A 12,885-nucleotide genomic window follows, 5' to 3' on the forward strand; every position below is an offset into this window, starting at 1 on the left:
CTTCTTTATTAACTTTGCCTCCAACTTTCACCCTGCCCTCAAGTTTACCTGGTCCATTTCCGACACCTCCCTCCCTTTTCTAGATCTTTGTCTTTATCTCTGGAGACAGCTTATCCACTGATGTCTACTATAAGCCTACGGACTCTCACAGCTATCTGGACTATTCCTCTTCTCACCCTGTCTTCTTGCAAAAATGCCATCCCCTTCTCGCAATTCCTCCGTCTCCACCGCATCTGCTCTCACGATAAGGCTTTTCATTCCAGGACGAGGGAGATGTCCTCCTTTTTTAAAGAAAGGGGCTTCCCTTCTTCCACCACCAACTCTGCTCTCAAACGCATCTCCCCCATTTCACACACATCTGCTCTCACTCCATCCTCCCGCCACCCCACTAGGAATAGGGTTCCCCTGGTCCTCACCTACCACCCCACCAGCCTCCGGGTCCAACATATTATTCTCCGTAACTTCCGCCACCTCCAATGGGATCCCACCACTAAGCACATCTTTCCCTTCCCCCCCCCTGCTTTCCGCAGGGATCGCTCCCTACACAACTCCCTTGTCCATTCGTCCCCCCCATCCCTCCCCACTGATCTCCCTCCTGGCACTTATCCGTGTAAGCGGAACAAGTGCTACACATGCCCTTACACTTCCTCCCTTACCACCATTCAGAGCCCCAGACAGTCCTTCCAGGTGAGGCAACACTTCACCTGTGAGTCGGCTGGGGTGATATACTGCGTTCGGTGCTCCTGATGTGGCCTTCTATATACTGGCGAGACCCGATGCAGACTGGGAGACCGCTTTGCTGAATACCTACGCTCTGTCCGCCAGAGAAAGCAGGAACTCCCAGTGGCCACACATTTTAATTCCACATCCCATTCCCATTCTGACATGTCTATCCACGGCCTCCTCTACTGTAAAGATGAAGCCACACTCAGGTTGGAGGAACAACACCTTATATTCTGTCTGGGTAGCCTCCAACCTGATGGCATGAACATTGACTTCTCTAACTTCCGCTAATGCCCCATCTCCCCCTTGTACCCCATCCGTTATTTATTCTTATACACACATTCTTTCTCTCAGTCTCCTTTTTCTCTCTCTGTCCCTCTGACTATACCCCTTGCCCATCCTCTGGCCCCCACCCCCCCGTCTTTCTCCCTGGGCCTCCTGTCCCATGATCCTCTCATATCCCCTTTGCCAATCACCTGTCCATCCCTTGGCTCCATCCCTACCCCTCCTGTCTTCTCCTATCATTTTGGATCTCCCCCTCCCTTTCCACCTCGAAATCTCTCACTAACTCTTCCTTCAGTTAGTCCTGACGAAGGGTCTCGGCCTGAAACGTCAACTGTACCTCTTCCTAGAGATTCTGCCTGGCCTGCTGCGTTCACCAGCAACTTTGATGTTTACCATATCTAATTTGTTCAGGCCTTTTAACATTCAGAATGTTTTTATGAGATCCCCCTTCATTCTCCTGAACTCCAGGGAATACAGCCCAAGAGCTGCCAGACGTACCAGACATGAGGCTGCTTAGCAAAATAAGAGCCATGGAATTACAGGAAAGTTACTAGCATGGGTGGAGCATTGGCTGATCGGCAGAAAACAGAGAGTGGGAATAAAGGGATCTATTCTGCCGGTTACCAGTGGAGTTCCACAGGGGTTTGTATTGAGTTGGCTGTTTCTTACAATGTATGTCAATGATATGGACTATGGTATTAATGGACTTGTGGCTAAATTTGCCAATGATACAAAGATAATTGGAGGAGCGGGTAGTGTTGAGGAAACAGAGAGCCTGCAGAGAGTCTTAGATAGTTTAGGGGAATGGGCAAAGAAGTAGCAAATGAAATACAATGTTGGAAAGTGTATGGTCAAGCACTTTGGTGGAAGAAATAAACGGGTGGACTGTTACTTAGATGGGGAGAGAATTCAAAATGCAGAGATGCAAAGGGACTTGGGAGTCCTTGTGCGGGATACCCTAAAGGTTAACCTCCAGGTTAAGTCGGTGGTGAAGAAGGTGAATGCAATGTTGGCATTCATTTCTAGAGGTATAGAATATAGGAGGGATGTGATGCTGAGGCTGTATAAGGCACTCATGAGACCACGCTTAGATTAGATTAGATTAGATTTTGAGGACACGCAGTCCTCTTTTATTGTCATTTAGTAATGCATGCTTTAAGAAATGATACAATGTTCTTCCAGTGTGATGCTGAGGCTGTATAAGGCACTCATGAGACCACGCTTAGATTAGATTAGATTAGATTTTGAGGACACGCAGTCCTCTTTTATTGTCATTTAGTAATGCATGCTTTAAGAAATGATACAATGTTCTTCCAGTGTGATATTACAGAAACACAAGACAGACCAAGACTGAAAAAACTGCCAAAAACCACATAATTATAACATATAGTTACAACAGTGCAAGCAATACTGTAATTTGACAGAGGAACAGACCATGGGCACAGTAAAAAGAAGTCTCAAAGTCTCTCGAAAATCCCAACATCTCACGTAGACGGTAGAAGGAAGAAAACTCTCCCTGCCATGAGCTTCCAGCGCAGCAAACTTGCCGATGCAGCATCCTGGAAGCACCCAACCACAGTCCGACTCTCAGTCCGTCCGAAAACTTCGAGCCTGGGGCCAGCCGTCCGACACCGAACACCGAGCACCATCTCTATCAAGCGTTTCAACCCCAACCCCGACCACCAGCAACAGGCAAAGCCAAAGATTTGGGGCCTTCCCCTCTGGAGATTCTTGATCGCACAGTAGCAGCGGCAGTGAACCGGGCATTTCAGAAGTTTCTCCAGATGTTCCTCCGTGTTTCTCACATCCATCTCCATCAAATCACGATTGTGCACGGTCCCTATTTAACAAATACGATATCATTTCATAGGAGAGGCCGCACGTGCTGCATCGCGTCACCATCTTCTCCTTCCAGTATTGTCTGCAGTTTTGGGCTCCTTATTTTGGAAAGGATGTACTGACATTGGAGAGGGTTCAGTGAAGATTCACGAGAATAATTTCAGGAATGAAAGGGTTACCATATGAGGAACGTCTGGAAGCTCTAAATCTGGCCTTCATAAATCAATGTATTAATTAATCTACCGAATATTGAAAAGACTAGAAATGGTGGATGTGGAGAGGATATTTCCTATGGTGGGGGTATCCAGAACTTGAGGACACAGCCTCAAAATTGAGGGACAACCTTTTAGAACAGAGGTAAAGAGGAATTTTTTTAGCCAGAATGTAGTGAATCTGTGGAGGGCAAGTCTGTGGGTATATTTAAAGCGAAAATTGATAATTTGCTGTTTGGTCAGGATATCAAAGGATATGGCAAGAAGGCAGGTGTTTGGGGTTGAATGGGATCTGGAATTAGCCATGATGGAATGGTGGAGCAGACTCGATAAACTGACTGGCCTAATTCTTCTCCTACGTCTTACGGTCTCATGATCTAAGATGGGATGTTATGTTGAAGTTGTATAAGATATTGGTGAGGCTTAATTTGGAGTATTATTTGCAGTTTTGGTCACCTACCAACAGGAAAGATTTAAACACAGTTGAAAGATTGCAGAGAAAATTTACAAGGGTGTTATAGGGAAAGATTGAATAGGTTAGGGACTGTATTCTTTAGAATGTAGAAGATTGAGAGGAGATTTGATAGGGTTATACAAAATTATGAGGGGTTTAGATAGGGTAAATGCGCGCAGGCTTTTTCTACTGAGGTTGGGTGCGTCTACAGCCAGAGGTCATGGGTTAAGGTTGAAAGGTGAGCAGTTTCAGGGGAACATGAGGGGAAACTTCTTCACGCAGTGGGTTGTGAGGCTATGGAATGAGCTGCCAGCACAAGTGGACCTTGCAAGCTTGATTTCAATGTTAACAGAAGTTTGGATAGGTCCATAGTAAGTAGGGCTATGGAGGGCGATGGTTCCAGTGCTGGTCGACAGGAGTAGCAGTTTAAGTGATTTTGGCATGGACTAGATGAGCCGATGGGCCTGTTTCTGTGCTGTACTTCTATGACTAAAAATCTGAAGCCCTGTCCCCTGCAGCAGTTCCCCAGCAATGTATTTATCTGCCAAATCATCCTATTATTACTCTCACTGGCACGTGGCACAGGTAGCAATCCAGAGATTACTACCCTGGAGGTCCTGCTTTTCAGCTTTCTACCTATATTCTCTCTTCAGGACCTCCTTCTATTTCCGACCTATGTTGTTGGTACCAGTATATATCAGCAATTCTGGAGTGTGATGGTATTGCTGAGTCTCTTCCTGGCATGCCTGACTGACAGTATTGAAAACCAAACTACTGATGCGATGAAGGAAGCCCTGAACAGCACCAGAGATGGAGAACCTTCATTGCTGCCCTGAATGCCAGTGGCTTAATGGGGAGTAACTAACTAACTCCTTCCTGTGGTTGTTCAAGCTCTTGGCTAGCATCCAATATAGTCTTTTTCCCCCTGATTATTCCCTGGTTACTTTCTTAAAACTCAGGAATTTTTACCTGTTTAAGGGGTTACTTAAATGAAAAATATGGCCAGGGCAGAAATGGCTGACACCAGAGAACGTAGTTTTAAGGTGATTTTAGGAAAATGATGTGGCTGGGCATCAGATGTAAGATTTTTTTTTACATGAAAAGCCCTGCCAGGGTAGATGGTGGAGACAGACACTTTAGGGGCATTTAATTGGCAATGGATGATTAAAAAAAGGGGGAGTATGAAGAGAGAGGGGTAAGATTGAGCTTAGAGCAGATTAACATTATGAGCAAAAAATCGTGTAGTGTTCTGCAGTATCCTATGTTCTATGAGAGCCCTTGCATATTGCATATACATATTGCAAATACAATTATACAATGCACATTCCTCCCTTATCAAGATGATAAAAGGCATAGATCGATTGGACAGCCAGAGACCTTTTCCCAGAGCAGAAATGGCTAATACAGGGGGACAGTTAGGAGGAATGTATTGGGGGGGAGAGGGAAGAATGTCAGAGGAAGGCCTTTTTTTTTTACATAGAGAGGTGCCAGGGGTAGTGATAGAGACAGTTGCAATAGAGTCATTAAAAATAGATGAGTGCATAGAATGGAGGGTTCTGTTCTTAAATATCCATAATGTTTCAACAAATAAACCTTTCACAAAACACTTCTAAAATTCCTTAGCTATTTGTGAAGGCTGCCTACTATATTTGTATATTACTTACCACTTGGTCGGAAATAAAACCTTATAAAATATTATGCTATTTATCATATCATAGCTTTACAGATTTGATTTATTGTGACTTGTGTCCTGCTTAAATAATCCTTGACACTTTGAGCCAAATTAAAATATCACATGGACAACAATTTGAACAAAAAACTATGAATAACTCCGCCATAAACAGTCCCAAACTTGGCTGCAAAAGGAAGAGGGTTGGGCATGGGGCTAGCAGACCCCTGTATCATGAAGCCCAGGACTACAGAAAGCCCAACAGAAACTCCAAAGACCTCATCCCTGAGAGAGGATACACCAGGAGGATGGGCTATACCTGGAGACAATGTGAAAGACTAGCCCAGAACAGAGGACTTGCTACATCTGCGGACAACCTGAATGACTGGCTACACCTGGAGACACCCTAAAGGACTGGCCCAGGATACAGGACTGGCTACACCTGGAGAGAACATGAAAGACTGGCCCAAGTCAGAGGACTCTTGGTGAGCTACTGTCGGCGGCCTATGCCTCAGTAGGTGGTACTATCATATCATGGTTGAATAAATTATCAATAAAAATAGCATTTGTAGATCAATTTATAGATGTTATAATTAATATTAACATAATTATATATCATAGTGATAAAGTGTGTTTCTTAGCCAGTATTGTGCTTTATTATTTCTGGTTATTATATTCTATAGTCGCTGAGTTCTTTAGCATTGGTAAAATATCTTACATATCACCAAGGTAGTGTAGCAGTTAGTGCGACACTATTGCAGTTTGGGGCTTCAGAGTTCAATTCAGGCGTCCCCTATTTGTACGTTTTTTCCGTGTGCACTGGGTGCTCTGATTTCCTCCCATAGTCCAAAGACGTACTGGTTGGTGGGTTAATTGATCATTGTAAATTGTCCTGTGATTGGGAAAAGGTTAAATCAGTGGGTTGTTGGGCAGGACAGCATGGTGGGCCGGAAGGACCTGTTCCACACTGTATCTCTAAATAATAAATAAACATGTCACACTAGGTGGGAGTTTGGAAGTCAAATTAATCTGCTCCTTCAATACAAATTTTGGTAGTTTAATTTAATATAATTCACTATATATCTATCACTAACCAGGTTATAAAATATCTGAAGCAAATGCATAGCCATTGACCCAGGTGGAAGTGTTTGGAGCACACAGTATTGCACAACCATAAATATATGTCACAGGCCGGCAGTGAAAGCTGATAAATATCTTCACAGATGAAGCTGACCAGATAACTCATCAGCGACAAAGTTGCAAGTGAATTATGATTATTCTCCTGAGTGGAATTATTTATCAAATTGCACTGCTAATTGCAGCTGTAGTTTGTCAATACTGAATACTTTCAAGTATAATTTTTAAAACCTATTTTATGGCAAGTCTGATTATGTGAAAGATGCTTCCATCTCTCTTTTGCACGTGTGGTGTAGATGCTTAATCCACATTTTCACTTCTGCTTAAACTGTAGTGAGAATTAATCAGGAAAAATTATAAAATTCAAGAAATTATTTACATTTCAATATGTGAATCAGTAAATTCACATGTCTAAAATTTGGACAAAGTCCACTGGTTTCTATGGTGAGATGGGAACAGAGGAATATCAACCATCAGCACTAGCCTCCCCCGCATCAATGGCAGTGCCTCAAAAAAGTGGCATCCCCATATCACCCAGGCTATGCCCTCTTCTCGTTGCTACCATCAGGGAGATGCAACAGGAACCTGAAGACACACACTCAAGTTTCAGGCATTCAGTATATTTTTGCTCTACTTTTGCAGTACTTCTTTATATAAAGAATAGTTTTTTTTATTATTAGGTACTACTGCGACAAAAGAACAAATTTCATGACATGTGCCAATGGTATTAAACCTAATTCTGATTGAATTATGTGAAATGTGGGTGACTGTGTCATGAACAACTGCATATTGTAACTAGTTTCAAAGTCGAAGGAATTGTAATTGAGAATAGGGTTTTAAAATCCTTCATACAATCTGCTATGTTGCATGTAATAGTATCTAGTTTTAGAGTACAAGCCTCACAATGTAGTCTGGTGGATGTTCAGGCCCATCTTGCATTTGTTGCTGTTACCTACAATTTCTTCATGTGCTGTGACTTCTCTAAACTGAAACAAAACAAAACTAAACAAAATTTATTGTCTTTGAGCCTGCTTCACATTCTTAATGTACACTCTGTGACCACTTTATTATGTACATCTGCTCATTAATGCAAATATCTAATCAGTTATTCATGTCGCAGCAACTCAATGCCTAAAAGCGTGCAGATGTGTCAAGAGGTTCAGTTGTTCAAACCAAACAACAGAATGGGAAAGAAATGTGATCTAACTGACCTTGACCATGGAATGAATGTTGGTGTCAGACAGGATGGTTTGAGTATCTCAGACACTGCTCATATCCTGGGATTTTCATGTTTCTAGAGTTATAGAAAGTGGTACAAAAAGCAAAAATAAAATATCCAGTGAGCGGCAGATCTATGGGCAAAAATGTCTTGTTGATGACAAAGGTTACAGGAGAATGGTCAGACTGGTTCAAGCTGACAGGAAGGTGACAGTAACTGAAACAACCATGCATTACAACAGTGGTGTGCAGAAGAGCATCTCTGAACACAGAGTCTATCCTTGAAGTGGATAGCCTACAGCAGTAGAAGACCACACCAGTTGTATTCCTGTACTTAATAAAGTGGCCACTGAGTGTATGTTAAAGTACAGAATTATCTTATTTTCATTGCAGAACTAAATATTGTACGGCATTCAGTGTCAGCACAGCAGTTGCTGTGTGTGCACGAAGAGTCTGATTTGGATTTCCACAAGTAAAGGCTGCATTTCTTTAGTTTAGTAATCATACCTACTCGCTTCAACAGCGCACATACAAAAGTTGGAACGATACAAACAAGGTTTCTGTGCCACCTGTACAAGGATGACACGCAAATTCATGAAGTGTTTTATATTCTAAAGTGGACGGGGCATTTTAATGTAGTTAGGAACATAGAAAACCTACAGCACAATATAAGCCCTTCGGCCCACAAAACTGTGCCGAGCAGGTCCTTACCTTATAAATTACCGAGGGTTACCCATAGCCCTCTAATTTTCTAAGCTCCATGTCCCTATCCAGGAGTCTCTTAAAAGACCCTATCGTATCCACCTCCACCACCGTCGCCAGCAGCCCATTCCACGCACTCACCACTCTCTGCGTAAAAAAACTTACCCCTGACATCTCCTCTGTACCTACTTCCAAGCACCTTAAAACTGTGCCCTCTTGTGATAGCCATTTCAGCCCTGGGGAAAAAGCCTCTGACTATCCACACGATCAATGCCTCTCATCATCTTGTACACCTCTATCAGGTCACCTCTCATCCTCCGTCGCTCCAAGGAGAAAAGGCCGACTTCACTCAACCTATACTCATAAGTCATGCTCCCCAATCCAGGGAATATCCTTATAAATCTCCTTTCTATGGTTTCCATATCCTTTCTGTAGTGAGGTGACCAGAAATGAGCACAGTACTCCAAGTGGGGTGTGACCAGGGTCCTATATAGCTGCAACATTACCTCTCGGCTCCTAAATTCAATCCCACAATTGATAAAGGCCAGTGCACCGTATGCCTTCTTAACAACAGAGTCAACCTGTGCAGCAGCTTTGAGTGTCCTATGGACTCAGACCCCAAGATCCCTCTGGTTCTCCACACTGCCAAGAGTCTTACCATTAATACTATATTCTGCCATCATATTTGACCTACCAAAATGATCTACCTCACACTTATCTGGGTTGAACTCCATCTGCCACTTCTCATCCCAGTTTTGCATCCTATCAGTGTCCCACTGTAACCTTTGACAGCCCTCCACACTATCCACAACACCCCCAACCTTTGTATCATCAGTAAATTTACTAACCCTTCCTTCCACTTCCTCATCCAAGTCATATATAAAAATCACGAGGAGTAGGGGTCTGAGGCACAACACTGGTCACTGACTTCCATGCAGAATATGACCTGTCTACAACCACACTTTGCCTTCTGTGGGCAAGCCAGATCTGGATCCACAAAGCAAGGACCCCTTGGATTCCTTACCTCCTTACTTTCTCGATAAGCCTTGCATGGGGTACCTTATCAACTGCCTGGCTGAAATCCATATTCACTACATCTACTACTCTACCTTCATCAATGTGTTTAGTCACATCCTCAAAAAATTCCGTCAGGGTCAGAAGGCACGACCTGCCTTTGACAAAGCCGTGCTGACTATTCCTAAGCATATTATGCCAAGTGTTCATAAATCCTGTCTCTCAGTATCTTTTTTATCAACTTAACAACCACTGAAGTAAGACTCTCTAGTCTACAATTTGCTGGGCTATCCCTTTCTTGAATAAGGGAACAACATCCGCAACCCTCCAATCTTCTGGAACCTCTCCCGTCCCCAATGATGATGCAAAGATCATCGCCAGAGGCTCAGCTATCTCCTCCCTCGCCTCCTACAGTAGCCTGGGGTACATCTCAGCCAGTCCCGGTGACTTATCCAACTTGATGTTTTCCAAAAGCTCCAGCACACCTTCTTCCTTAATATCTACATGCTCAAGCTTTTCAGTCAACTGTAAATCATCCCTACAATCGCCAAGATCCTTTGCCGTAGTATTCTTTAAGTGCCTCTGCTATCTCTGCCGATTCCATACACACTTTTCCACTTTCACACTTGATTGGTCCTATTCTCCCATGTCTCATCCTCTTGCTCTTCACATACTTGTAGAATGCCTTGGTGTTTTCCCTAATCCTGTTCTCCACGGCCTTCTCATGACCTCTTCTGGCTCTTCAAGTTTCATTCTTAAGCTTTTTCCTGCTAGCTTATAATCTTCTAGATCTGTAACATTATCTAGTTTTTTGAACCTTTTGTAAGCTCTTCTTTTCTTCTTGACTAGATTTACAACAGCCTATGGACACCACAGTTCCTGTACCTTATCATCCTTTCCCTGTCTCATTGGAACGTACCTATGCAGAATTCCACACAAATATCCCCTGAACATTTGCCACATTTCTTCTGTACGTTTCCCTGAGAACATCTGTTTCCAATTTATACTTCCAAGTTCCTGCCTGATAGCCTCATATTTCCCCTTACTCCGATTAAATGCTTTCTGAACTTGTCTGTTCCTATCCCTCGCCAATGCTATGGTAAAGGAGATAGAATTGTGATCACTATCTCCAAAATGCTCTCCCACTGAGAGATCTGACACCTGACCAGGTTCATTTCCGAATACCAGATCAAGTACAGCCTCTCCTCTTGTAGGCTTATCTACATATTGTATCAAGAAACCTTCCTGAACACGCCTAACAAACTCCACCCCATCTAAAGCCCTTGCTCTAGAGAGCTGCCAATCGATATTTGGGAAACTTAAAATCTCCCACTACGGCAACCCTGTTATTATTACACCTTTCCAGAATTTGTCTCCCTATCTGCTCCTCGATGTCCCTGTTACTATTGGGTGGTCTATAAAAAAACACACATTAGGGTTATTGACCTCTTCCTGTTCCCAACTTGCACCCACAGGAATCCTGTACACAGTCCCTCCGTGATTTTCTCCCTTTCTGCAGCCGTAACACTATCTGTGATCAACAGTGCCAGGCCCCCACCTCTTTTGCTTCCCTCCCTGTCCTTTCTGAAACATCTAAAGCCTGGTACTTGAAGAAACCATTCCTGTCCCTGAGCCATCCAAGTCTCTGTAATGGCCACAACATCATAGCTCCTGAGTGCAATATCTTTACAGCACCAACCATCACCCATCACTACTCGATTCCCACCACTGTCTGTAGGAGTTTTTCATGGTCTCCCCTTGATTGTGTGAGTTTCCTCCATGTGCTCTGGATTTTTCCCACATTCCAAAGATGTATGGGTTGGGGTTAGTGAGTTATGTTGACACCAGAAGTATGGCGACACTTGTAGACTGCCCACCACCATCGTCATTGTTTTGATTTGATGCAAGTAACATATTTCACTAGCATGATACAATCTGCAGATCCTTGAAAACCAAAGCAAGGCACACAAAATGCTGGAGGAACTCAGCAGGTCAGACAACATCTATGGAAAAGAGTAAACTGTCAATGTTTTGGGCTGAGATCCTTCATCAGGACAGGAACATACCTCACTGTATGTTTCAATGTACGTTTGACAAATAAAGCTGATCTCCACTAATAAAATATTTCCTAATTAGTGTTCCTGAAGATTGGAAAGGTAGATTTTAGAGTTATTATTTCATGTGTATTCAGGGGAACTTTAGTATCCAAAGCAATATTGCAATATTGGTGAAAATATATAGGTGTGCTGGGGTAAAGAGCTGGACAGGTCCAAATGTCACGTTATGTTATAGGCCTCTACATATGTTTACTAACCCCTTGAGGTTTGTCCTTTGCCTGGGTATAATACAAGCTGTTAGTGTTAACAAATTATCCTGGTGTGAAAAGAGTTAGCCTCTGGGAGCTCTGATACTTTGGCAACTTGCACAGCATCACTTCTTGGTCTCACTGATGTGTGAAACTGCATCATTGTTAAAGTGATGAAAAGTAGCAATATTCAGAATGCATTACAGGAAAGGGAGTCGCTGATATGGAAAGAGAAAGACCAGAGTAGTTTTATCTGTATGAAAGGGAACATCATGCTCAAGTAATGAGGTTTAGTCCATTGTTTTGAATGAACAGAGTTATCATTTATGGTGTTTTCATATCTTAAGAACAAACATAGAAATAGCAAGAAATACAAGAGATTCTGCAGATGCTATAAGTCCACAGTAACTACCCAGAGATTAATTTTCTTTGTAAATGTAACACCCTGGGAAAGGTTTCACTGCTAATGTAATTGTTTCTCTGTAGCTGCAGTGTTTGGGTTATGACTAGAGATAACAGAGGCATTGAAATGTGCTCTGGCCAATGAGGGGAGGTGTTTTTCTTTCTTATGTGCCTGAGAGAAGGGATTTTGCAGGCTTTTGGTTCAGGAGAAGCTGGAGAGAGAAGATACCAGTATGGGGAAGTTGTAGACTGCAGGATTGAGCGGATTTGAAATGGGGTTGGGAGTCGACAACGGCTGGGGGGAAATTGAAGGAGAACGAACAGAAGTGTAAACAGTGAGCTCCAACGTGCGCATTGGACTGTTTCATTAAAATGGGCCCTTTTTCTTTTTGTTTTCTTTACTAACCCTATAGTCAAATTAAAAATTATAAAGCTCAATCGTTTAATTGCGAATTGTGTACTGTTTGTTATTTCGTGGTACGGATTTGTAACAGAGGACACATCACGCAGATTTCTGAAGTTTGGCCGGGCCGGAAGCTGTCTTCTCTTAGATTAACGAAGCTGGCCGAACCTGACGGTTACATAAATACAAAGAAACATAATAGAATCAATGAAAAACTGCTCAGCAGACAGACAGACAACCAGTGTGCACAAGACAACAAACTGTGCAAATACTAAAAAAGAAACAAATTAGTTATAATACATAAATAAGAAATAAATGTTGAGAACATGAGATGAAGAGTTGTTGAAAGTGGAAAGTAGGTGTGGGGTTCGTAAACACGAGGAATTCTGCAGATGCTAGAAATGTGGGGTCTGTTCAGTGTTAGGGTGAGTAAAGTAGTGAATCAGAATCTGTTAAAGGCTCCGGCTTGAAGCAGTAACTACTTACCTCCCTCTGTAGATGCTGACTGACGCAGTAGCACAA

General features: G+C 42.8%; 1 protein-coding gene and 1 non-coding gene across 2 annotated transcripts in view; both read left to right on the forward strand.

Annotated features, from left to right (window-relative positions):
• fbxl4 (F-box and leucine-rich repeat protein 4) overlaps positions 1 to 12,885 on the forward strand; it is a 156,519-nt gene that overhangs the window by 94,133 nt on the left and 49,501 nt on the right. The window lies entirely within an intron of this gene.
• Positions 8,049 to 8,151, forward strand: LOC134343162 (U6 spliceosomal RNA). Its single transcript, XR_010017202.1, has one exon. It is a non-coding gene; the product is annotated as a U6 spliceosomal RNA (small nuclear RNA).

The sequence above is a fragment of the Mobula hypostoma genome, chromosome 2 (assembly GCF_963921235.1).
Source record: "Mobula hypostoma chromosome 2, sMobHyp1.1, whole genome shotgun sequence".
In the NCBI taxonomy this organism is placed as follows: domain Eukaryota; kingdom Metazoa; phylum Chordata; class Chondrichthyes; order Myliobatiformes; family Myliobatidae; genus Mobula; species Mobula hypostoma.